The sequence below is a fragment of the Lates calcarifer genome, linkage group LG21 (genome assembly GCF_001640805.2).
Source record: "Lates calcarifer isolate ASB-BC8 linkage group LG21, TLL_Latcal_v3, whole genome shotgun sequence".
Taxonomy (NCBI): Eukaryota; Metazoa; Chordata; class Actinopteri; family Centropomidae; genus Lates; species Lates calcarifer.
In genome coordinates, this window is record NC_066853.1 from 4,987,959 (window position 1) to 4,999,777 (window position 11,819).

An 11,819-nucleotide genomic window follows, 5' to 3' on the forward strand; every position below is an offset into this window, starting at 1 on the left:
AAACACAAAAGATTCAGTGGAGGATGACAGGTCCAATGAAAGTTAAAGCTTATACAAAGCCTCCTTTTCTTTAGAGGCTGACAAAAACACATATCTCTTTTGTGTTTGAAAAAAAACATTTTGATGTGACAGTGCTAGCACACCAGCAGTATGATCGAGCAATGTGTCTAAGGTGAAGATATTAAGAACAATGGCTGCATAGATATACATATTAAGTAAAATGTATATTTGAGGTAACTGAAAAGAGAAAAAGCCAATGATGGTCAGCAGAGGATCTCAGCATGGTTTAATCCTGTGTGTAGGGGAAGAGGTGGGTGGGTGACGGACAAGCTCAAAGTGTCACAGACACTCTCACAGCCTTAGATGACTGGCAGCGGGCAGATGGCTTCCTTCATGCAGTGCCACAAGAGGAGAAGGGTAAAAGAAGGAGATAGAGGAGAGGTGCCCACACACAGCCCTTCACCCCCTAACGATGCTCACCCCGCCCCCACCCACTGCTTGGCCGAACGAGCGCCCCACATGGCGCCCGTTGCACAGCTGCTGGCGCTGACGTGACTCACTTTGCCATGTTTCAGCCTGCTGGATGGAGACGGTGGAGAGGGCGTTAGTGTGTGTGTGTGTGTGTGTGTGTGTGTGTGTGTGTGTGTGTGTGTGTGCCACGAATGTGTCAGAGAGATCGTTTGTGCAGAAGCGGGGCATGTGGGGAGGGTAAAATGGGTCAGGGATAAGAGTAGCCAAGGCTTCACAGTGGGTCGGGATGGAAATGGGGGTCGGGCCAGGCCCCTTCTGCCCCCACAATTCACCCCAGAGCGTGAGGTCCAGCAGAGGGTGTAATAATGCCTTAATTGTGCCATGGATGGGAGTTATTGAGTTATTCACACAAGCATGGAAGGAGGGGGTTAGGCCCAGGGGTTGTGACCAAGCCTGTAGTCAAGGAAGGAATGGAGAAAGGACAGAAAACAATGAGTCATTTCTTTAATGAGCTGAACATTCCCTCTAAGTGTCTCTTGGGCAGTCAGATGTAAACCATTCACATTACAAAACAACCTCTTTGATGACATTATGTGAGCTTAGAGTTACTAATTAGGCACACAGAAAAAAACCCAAAGATTCATAATTCAAAAGTCAGTGAGTGTTAATTCTATTTAAGTTTTTTTTCATGTTAATATATTTCTTTCTTTATTTATTCTTCCTTTCTCTATTCATTGCAAATGCAGACTGTCCAAAGAGCTAAAAAAGACATCAAGTACCATGTGAAAATGGCAGACTGGAGACGATGGCAGAGATCAAACATTTAGGATCAGATATCAAATGTTCAAGACTTGCAGATATTCTGTTTAGAAAGCCTGAACGTTTGTGTGAATATGTCACTCAGGGATTATGTGTCCATACTGCCCCCCTGTGTTCACAAGCTTTGACAACATTTTTTCTATCCTCAGACCATCAATGTGTGGTTTATTTTCTGAATATTACTTGAGCAGCAAGTGATTGTATATATATATATATATAAATCTCAGAATTTTAACATACACTGTTACTTTAGCTGACATAACTAACCCTTTACAGAAAAATATATTGTACAGTGTAATGTACACTTGTTATAACACTTAAATAGAATGAGTCATATGCTTTGAGTGTTTGTCCTGGAGCTTCTGAAATATTAACAAGCTTATTTGCATAACGAAGAAATTTTAATTTTGAGCTCATTTACACATATGGAGCACATTTTTGACATGCAGGAGTAAAATGTCAAGCGTAATCAGGGTGCAGAATTAGGTGATTGAAGAACACCTCCATCTGTGATAATAATTAGAGGTCTATGAATGGAAGGAACCTGATGTGAAAGTCAGCCAAACACCTTTCAGGTGCCTTATACAACTTCATCCACACAGACCAATTTTTACCCAAGAAGCCACTTACTTAATTGTCTCTCATTTAATTAACCTTTGATGCTGTAAGTGTATCATTTATCCTCCACAGATCAGTCTAATTCATTAAGTCAAAGAAACATCCAGTTTAGAATGGTGCATCACTGTGTCTCACAAGTTACTTATTTGTGTGGTGCTTTATAAAGGGCTCTGTAAGAAGAACATTAATTTACCCTTAATGTTAAAAATCCTAATTATCTCAAAATCCCATGTGGAGAACAACTGGGCCACAATGAAGTAAAAAACCCTTTTGATAGCTAAGTGGAAGAGAGGCAAAGAAGGAGAGAGAACGTGGACTGAAAAGAGATAAGAAAACATGGATAGTCCACGTGCATATTCAAATGAGAATTAATTTAAATGTCATCGATGGATGATCAGGAGGCCTGAGATAAACAACAGGGAGCAGGTCTTTAGTTATTCAAATATGGTTTTAGATTATCTGTGCTCAGAGTAAACAGAAAAAAAATGCCAGGTTTCAGACAGAGAAATATTACTACCCAAGTGACACACTGACTGTAGGGCTAAAATTACAGTTCACTTTGGCCATGAAATCAGTATCCTTGGTGTTTATTTTCATCTGTGTACTTGTGATTACCAACAAAAAGAAAACTTTTATTTTTTAGATAGCATCCCAGATAGTACCCAAAACGGCAAAGTTAACATAATAAAAATAATAATAAGGACTTAAATTTCTTTTCTGTGTATGCAGGAACTTAAAATACTTTGTAATATCTCACAGATTTCCAACAACATGAACAAAACATAGCAGAGTGGGAATCTGTGCTAACGCTAGCAAGCTAGCAGCTAGCAGCTGACTAGCTGTCTGAATAAAAGCTAGTTGCCGGCTTTTGCTTTCTGCATGGAACACAAACTTAATAGCACGATGGGCCCTCCAAACTGTTGAATGTTGTAAAGGGAAAGGGGTATTAAATCACTAATGGTGCAAAGCGACATTGTGTGGAGGGAACATGTTTAATCATTGTGAGGCCATACAGGACTATAACATGCTCCAGTCAGTGGTGCACCACAAAAGTTGACACTGTGTCTCCTAGCAACACTGGCAACATCTGTCAACTGCTGCCATGGGAACTGCCCCTGAGCGGCATGAAGCTTAAACATGATTTCCACTAATATGTCCATCCTCTTATAAAAATGGAAATATATTCATAATACCTGCAGTATCACTGGAGTCTGTATTTCCTTCCACAAAGAGTGAGGAGAATTAAAATTTTAGTTTCTTAGCTTTTACATGTAAACTATACACAAATACATAATCAAAATCAGATTTTCTCTGTTGCAGTTTACAGTTGTTAGCTTGGGCGAGCGAGTATCCGTTGATATACTGACAGAAAGAAATACAAATTGCACCCTTACACTGACAGCTTAACGTTACTGTGTCTAAAGACATACACTGTTTGTCTGTGGGGTGAAGTGATCATCATTTTTTACCCTTTAGAACTGATCAGATTCCAATCATTTATTTTGTTTTGGACAAACTTAATCTGACACGCTGGCAACTCACTGTGTGCTTTGCAGACGTGTTGTTGCAGACATTGTTGTGTCACTGCAACAGTTGGCATGGAGCTGAGTAGGTGGCAAAAGTTTTGTTTATAGGTGAATTACCATCCATCCATTATCTAGACCGCTTATCCGTTAAAGGTTGCTGAGGGACTGGAGCCTATCCCAGCCGTCATTGGGCAAGAGGTATGGTACACCCTGTACAGATCACAAGTCCATCACAGGGCCAACATATATAGACAAACAACCATTCACACTCACACTCACACCTACAGGCAATTTAGAGTCACCAATTAACCTAAGCTGCATGTCTTTGGATGGTGGGAGGAAGCCGGAGAACCCGGAGAGAACCCACACAGGCACAGGGAGAACATGCAAACTCCACAAAGAAAAGCCCAGTGCTTGAACCAGGGCTTCTTGCTGTGAGGCGACAGTGCTAACCACTGCACCACTGTGCCGCTAAACTACCAGGATATAGCAAAAAAGATATGATATATATCCATTTTACAGAAACAATTGCAGCTAGTTAACTAGAAAGAATAAGGTTGAGAAAGCAACCTTTGAATGACAGCATTAAGACACAACAGAAACTATGGCTAATTTTTTTCAGAAAACTTTGAAGTCAGTAAAAGTTTCTGAGGGGCTTTGATGGAGTATTAAGTCCTGGCCTTTGTCATTTTTTCTGAGCATTTCTTACCCCTCTGACCTTTCAGAAATGAATATGTTTTGTAGCCTTGTTGACAAGCAATTCCATAGGCCTGCAAGAAAAAAAGAAAGAGTTATGTCACTGGAGGCAAGGCTACATTCCTTATTTAACCCACACGAAAAACAAGTGAGGCAAGATCCTGTAAACTCAAAAGCTGTTGTATTTACTGTTAGGTAAGTGCAGCAGGCAAATTGGATCATGATCAAATACAGTATTATTGATTAGATTTCTGCGTGGGCCAAGATCCTGACTTTATTTGTACATTGACATGGTGAGCAATATCATGGCAAGCATTCCATTACGCAAACAAACAGATGTACACACACACATGCTGCCCCAAGGCAATTTTCTGTTATATTTCAGATGTAAGATGTGGAATATTTGCGGGAGAAAATCCAATATCTACAGTAAGAGGGGAAAGTATCACATCTGAAGAGCATGCACTAATTCAAACCAGAGTGGAGTAGGTGCAAGGCAAATGGCAAGCCGTCTGAGAGTGATACCCGTCAAGCCCAAAGGCCTAAAACTCAATACTGCCAGAGGAGTCCTTGTGATCCTATAAAAAAGAATTAAGAGCTGTTGGAGGGCTAGAAAAGGAGGGAAAAGTGAAACCTGGCTGTATGTGACCAAAAAGTCTGCAGTACAGTACTTCAGAGTAAATAGAAATTCATTGGAAAAAGAAGTCCGTAGAGACGGGCAGAGACTGATGGAGATGCAATAGGTTAGTTTCTCAGCAGCTTCTCTGATTCCATTCTGCTCAAGAACATAAAAAAAGTGCCTGTTCTCTGAGAGAAAATGGGATTCTGCATACTGGACAAGTAATACAACCTTGGTATTTAGGTGTGTGCATATTTAATTTTTGCATGTCACATATCTCAAAACCTGTCCCATTTTGCCTTGAGTTGGTGAACAGTAATTTGCGTTGACCTTCTAGCATCTATAGCACAAAAGGAAACCTATTTATTCTTTTTCACATGAGGCACCCGCCATCTCACTTGGCAAATGAAGAAAAATAATACTGCTTCCTCGCCTTAACAAAGTTTTACGCATCTTAACACATAATTTGCAACTAATCAGTACATTCATCTGGCTCTCTGGCTACACTTTCACGTTTGTTTGTGTGAAAGCTTCTTGGTTAATCTATGTCTAATCTTACTGCAGTCTTTGTGGCATAACTTTTTTTGGCATATTTATCATGGATGTGTTACATTCTTGTGAAATGCTCAAAGCCCATGAGGATGCAGAGCCTGCAGGTGGATGATGGAAGCTCATCAACTGAATCTCCCAAGACAGTGTGAGGCTCATGGTGGAGATGTGGGAGGTGGTGTTCTGTGCAGTGCTGAAAGACCAAAGCATGCAACAACATTTTAATGTTTCCTAAAGGCAAACTATGTGATCAAAATGTAAAAAAAAAAAAAAAAAAAAGGTTAGGTTGGTCTTCTAATAAACAAGAGATGAGACAAAAAAGAAAGAAAAAAGTCAAGTTTGTTTTTTTTTTAATTTCTATAGTCCAGTTTTTGGACATTATTATGTTGCCTGTTCCTTGGTGCTGAAAGAACTGCCATGACACTGTCTGTGTCTTTTGGACATGACTTGAACTTTTCAGTTTCTGACTGCTTAAAGTAATATTTGAATTTTTTACTTTTTCATAGTCTCTCTGTTAACGTCTCCTTCTTTATGAGCCAAAAAATAATAAATGAGAGGTAAACCTATAATTAACAATCATGGTGACTTGAATTCAAAACACATCATAAATGACTTCACCATTACAAGTGATTAAGTTATACAAAGCCTGACACGTCAAATAGTCCTACTGGATCCCTTCCATAGTCCTCCTCTAACTGAGGAACTTGCTCCCTTTGCTTTGCTTTGTTTGTTAACTACAAAGTAATATAATTCATTATGTTCTGTTGGGGAAAAAAAAGGCATTTCTTCTTGGCATTTCTAGCAATGGTTATGTTATTGTGTGATGCTATATTGGTCATAAGGCTGTTTGCAGTGTGCAATGCTTGTTCAATTAGCTGTAGATGCTGTCACTGATGAAAAGCCATCTCTAGTGTCTAGACAGCTGGATAGCGAGAAAGTACAAAGGCTGAAAATACAACTAAAATCTCATTAAACTGACAATTATGTTGCTTAGAATGTGCAACTGGACTAGTTAAACTTGAACTGTTGTTGAATTCATCCTCAGTGGTGGACTGAGTGTCTGTGGGGTGTTTGTATCATGACTCAAAGGGTCATGTGGAGAAAAACAAAGGAAATTCTTCTCTGAAGATTAAAATTTCCATGACACCATCCATACTCATTTCATCTCTCTATACTGCATATATTCTGTCTATTCTTAGTTACTTTTAAAGCTGCATTAGCAACTTCAGAGGGTTGGTAACTCACAGAAAAGCACTGGAAAGAAAAATCTTTGTACAAACCCTGCAGATTAGGCATTTTAGATAATCAGTGAATTTATGCTGAAACATGATGCATCATGCATCAGCATGAGATCTAAAATCTTCACTTTAGTGGCTGTATAAATTCAGATATAGTGCTGTGAAGCTTTGCATGTGGTAGTACTAAGTCATAGCAATCTGATTTCTGCAACACAGAGTCACTTAATTCAAGTTAAACTGCGCAAAATCATTTATACCTATGATTTGAAGGGTGCTACAGGCTCTTTAAAAGACTCCTGACAGGTTTTGTTGTGTATACTATGTTATCATCATTTAGATAATCCTTCACTGGATAACCTATATAGTATGAGAAGTTTTCTTCAGCATGACAGGAAACACCAGCATCCTGTCAGCATGTAAATGACATGAAATTAGACTAGATCACACAGAAGTGTAAGCTTTGATTCCCGCAGCCTATTTCATCTGGTCAAAAGAAGCCGGAAGCACGTGAGATGCGACATCTGTAGACTGAGAGATAATTATCAGTATAATTGGATAAAAATGTCAATCAAATATGTGGTGTGAAAAGTCAACCATGAAGCACAAACTCAAAGTGAGGAAGATGTACAGAGGCATACTGAAATACTGAAATACTGTGTGTATTACCGCTGGTTTTGGCATCATTCTGGTATGAAAAAAGCAACAAACTGATTTATTTGCTTCCCTCTATGAGCCAGAAGACAGCTACCGAAATTGAAAGTTCTAGTGCCGGTTCATTCTAGACTGCCAGACATCTATGTAAAGATAACAGAAAATACTGTCTGAGGCTGGACTGACCTCATTTCAAGTAAAAATTACATAAGAGGAGCAATCTGCCACTCTGAGCCATGGCCTGATGGTGGTGGCGTTAGCCGAGTGGACTGAAACATGTGAGGCTGATGTTATCATAAGCAGACAGAGTGAGTAGGGAGGAAAATGGGGTGAAGAAAAGTGAGGTCTCTCCCTCGGTGCTTGTAATTAAAAGCCAGGGAGTCATGTAGACTGGCAGATATTGTCCACCTATATTTGCAGGTGCCCAGCGTGGCACTGTCACTGTGTTTCAACAGCAGAGCTTCAAGGTTAATTAAAAGAACCACTGTCTCCTGGCCGACTCCGCCGGGCTCCAATGAGAGGACACATAATTAAAGTGACACCTGTTCATTCCCATTTGCAGGCCCTTCACAGTGGGCTGTAGCACAGAGGGTTCAGCAGTAGCAGAGAACATACAGCTGTAGAACATGAGTGGGATCATTTTTAATGTTCAGTGGCATCTTCAGGGCTCAGCCATGCAGAATGATGGCAGAGGTGCTGCGGGCAGTTCAATGCACAGTTGCTGGTTGGACAGCATGACTCACCTGTGCTCACACAGACAGTTTGAGCTCTTTTTGAGAGGTATGGGAACCAGACTAATTGCTACATGCACCAGATTTAATTAAAGACTTAATTCAGATTATTGCCAAAATCTTGTCAAAAATAATTTTTACTTTTTCAATTCTTAAGAGGTTTAGGACATTGTAAGTGAAAAGTCTACCATGGAAACATGCAAATCAAACATCCTTTGCTTTTCTGTGTCTCTTTTTCCTTAGTTTGGATGATACTGATGCCTGACATCCCAAACTGTCAGCTATAATCTCCATGGTGTTATCGAACAGTGTTTTGTCAAATGTAAACAGGGGATATTTTCCATCGAGTACTCTCACAACCTTTAAAAGCTGTCTTTCTGTGACAGTATCTCTTGACCTTTTTTGCAAAGCCTTAACCTTTTCTTGACACAACAGATTGTACTCTGGAAGACGTCTTACTATTGTACACAAATTGTCAAGTTGCTGCTGAAAATATCCCAGATGTTAAGACACATTTTCCTCGTGTCATTGCCTACATGATGGCCCTCGCATGCTACCATGGATTGTCTGGTGCTGGTAAAGGAAAGCTGGAGAGTCGTGCTGTGCTGTCATGTCTCACTAGTTCCCAGTGTACGATACTCCACTGTACTGTGTACAGATTCAGTGACCCAGGCTGACAAAGAGAAGCCCAGTGGGAGCCTGTGCCCTACTCACTGCACAATAGGTAATTATCACCACCATCGCCCAATAAGTGGTGTATTCAAATGAGGAAAATTGATATGTAGATTAGGTACTGTCACTACCCCATGCATGCACACATTTGCCACATGCATAAACAGGAATGGGAACATATGCATGTTTGTGCAACACACATACAAACACACACACACACACACACACACTATTCAGCACCGAAACAATTGTCAAGCAGATGCTGTGGCACAGAGATGCAGAATTGCAGACACACACACCCACACTCACACTCAAAATTCATTTTGACACCAGCAGATTAGGATGCAGAGGACGTCCTGCAGCGCTTTTTATTAACATATGCCATCACACCAGGGGTTCAGAGATGCTAAGCAGAGCATCACCAGCACTGCAAAAATTATTTATCAAATCAACACTGCTTTTCTCAGCTCCCATTACTTCCCGCTCTGCCATTCTGCCAGTTCCTACTGAACACAACAGGGATACCAATTTAAGAGGGAACGTCTTACTCAAAAGAAGCATCGAACCTCTCTGTCAGACCTTATAGGGCAACTTAAGTGCTGCATCAGCCCATTTACTGAACTTCAAATAGTTCTCACTCTCTGCTCAAGATGTAAAGCCTGAAATTTGACATTTTTCAATTACAAATGTTTAGATAAATCCATCAATCTCACCAGAGATTTGGGGCAATGCTCTACTCTGTTTAAAGAAAGAATTAACATATCTCATTACATAATATACATAATGTACATGCCATTCAACATATTGACAGCTCTGGTTGATAGAATTGCTCAAACACTCAATCTCCTATCAACTGGCATAGTGGGTTACCATGACGAGGTATGTCATTTAATATCACAGTGTGATGATGGTGAACGGATTTGGAGGCAAGTTTGATAAAAGCAGAAATTGTGCATAGCATTTAGTAAGTAAAGCTAACTAAGGTGTAGCGTCATACTTTTCAAATCACATAAAATGTACTTATAATTCAGGACAAAACAATAGCACATGTTATCAAGGAGAGCTCTTTTATCCCAAGTTTACCACAGCTTTGAACATGAATATTAAGGACATTATTGAGGATTTTGCAAGATCAGTAGCCTATAGGCCCTAAGTTGTGGAAACCAGTGGATGTGTGAGGGGCTGACATCAGTCATGACCAATAAAATGTTCTCAAAAGCGATTCACTTTGTTGTTTGTGACAGAGAAATTCATCCAGAATTAAACAAATCCTTGGTATTTTTAACTAAATTAAACTGAAAGGAGAAAATACATATTTATGTGAGTCATTGCCCAATGTCAAACAAAACCAATGGCAGGACACTTTGGTTTAGTGAGTGGATTAAGCTTTGTGTATTGTGACAGATAAAAATAGCAAAATGCTCTTTAACAGTCATTTATACCACGCAGGCACATGGATATATGATTACAGTGTATTCAATGACAAATGTAACATATTTTTAAATCAGTTTTTTCCTTGCTGATCTAATTCATAAATGCATTACTGTCCAAAATGATACTGCTTGATCATTACTGACACAGCTCTTGATTTGCTCTGTTCTCTTACATGAACGTGTATGGCAAAGTTAGCAAAATACCAAAATGGCAGGAGAAGACACAAAACACCACTACACAATGCTGTGGAAGTACACACCCCCTCTTGATAAGGAAATTTAGATCTTACTATAGCCCGAGGCAAAACATGTGGATGTATTGAATATACCATACCATACCAATACAGCCAACTTGCACTAATGCCAAAAAGGAAAAGATCTAAAGTTTGTATTTAACTTAGAGACCCCAGGATGTCCTCACACTTCTGGATAATATGCCATAAAGTTATGTTGTTGATAAGTTTTTGTTTCATTACAGATTTCAAGCCTAATTTGTCTTGCCTTGCTCCTTTACACCAACCTCAAGTTTACTTCCAAGGATGTATTGACGTTGATTAATGAGTCAAACAATGTTTTGTTGCCTGGAGGATATACAGTATAACGAACTACAGATGAACATGACTGTGCTGTCATTGTGTATTAGAATTTTTTGAAGTTTTACCTGTAAACTTCCATTCCTTGTCTCAAAGAAAGGCCACATTCACATCCTGCCAACTTCATTTTAATTAACTTAGTCTTTGTATAAATTTCATCATAAACTTGAGCTACCACAACTCTTTATCTCCTCCACCACCAAAAAGCAGTTTATATTCTTATTATTAACCATGCTGATTTTTTTTGATCCTTCTAGAAAATTTCCACCTGGTCGTCATGGTTACTTACCACATGTCTGTGGTGGCAAACCACAGTTCCCAGGACAGTGATCAGTGTACAACACATTGATGTACTAGAGGAAATAACCACTTTGGTCATCCATTTCATCTCCCTTATTTCCTCTCACCACATACTGTACACATCCAGTTTTTCTTGAGGATTCTCAGAGGGCAGTCAGTGTTTAATTGTGTGTGTGTGCACGTGTTTCTACATTGAGCAAGTATTTTGCAGCAGTTTGTCATCTCACACAGCAGACACTGAGGATAGAAGGGCAGAGGATGGCACAATGTGTCCAGTTAATACATGCCTAATAAGGGCTACAGAGACTTGTTTGTCAGACAGGAGGCCCTAGTGGTGGTTCAGCTGAGGGTCTAATGATTGTAGTCCCTGCCAAAGCTTCCTGGTTAGAGGCAGAGTATAATCTGACTGGTGTTACTAGAATTAATTTGTTGTCAGAGCTAATGTCATACTAGGATTCCTAAGGCTGTGACACAATACTATTGTTAATTCGTTCAGAGTAAGTATATGTAACGCAGGGTTATTTTTTGTAATTGGTACAGTTACAGATGTAACTTGAATGCGTCAAATGCCAGCTATTTGTAGTTTACACAGTTACAGATGTTCTTTGAATGCATCACCTGTAGGCCTGCGCTGATTAAGCAGCTGCGCAATAAAGTTTTTCTCTTGCGCCTCTGCTGCGGCAGGTGTTTGACTGTGGAAACTGTGTGAGGTCTGGAGTTTCGTAAAAATAAATTGTAGTGTAAAATATGAAGTTGCCAGTTTTGCCAGAGGGAGGAAACTACTGAACATCAAAGTTGTTGTGAGGGCGAAGTTATCAGCGGATGGACGTTCGGGCGTTTTACCTCCAATTAACGTGGATTATCCTGGTGAGTTAGCTAGCCGAATTAATTGATTAGCATTGA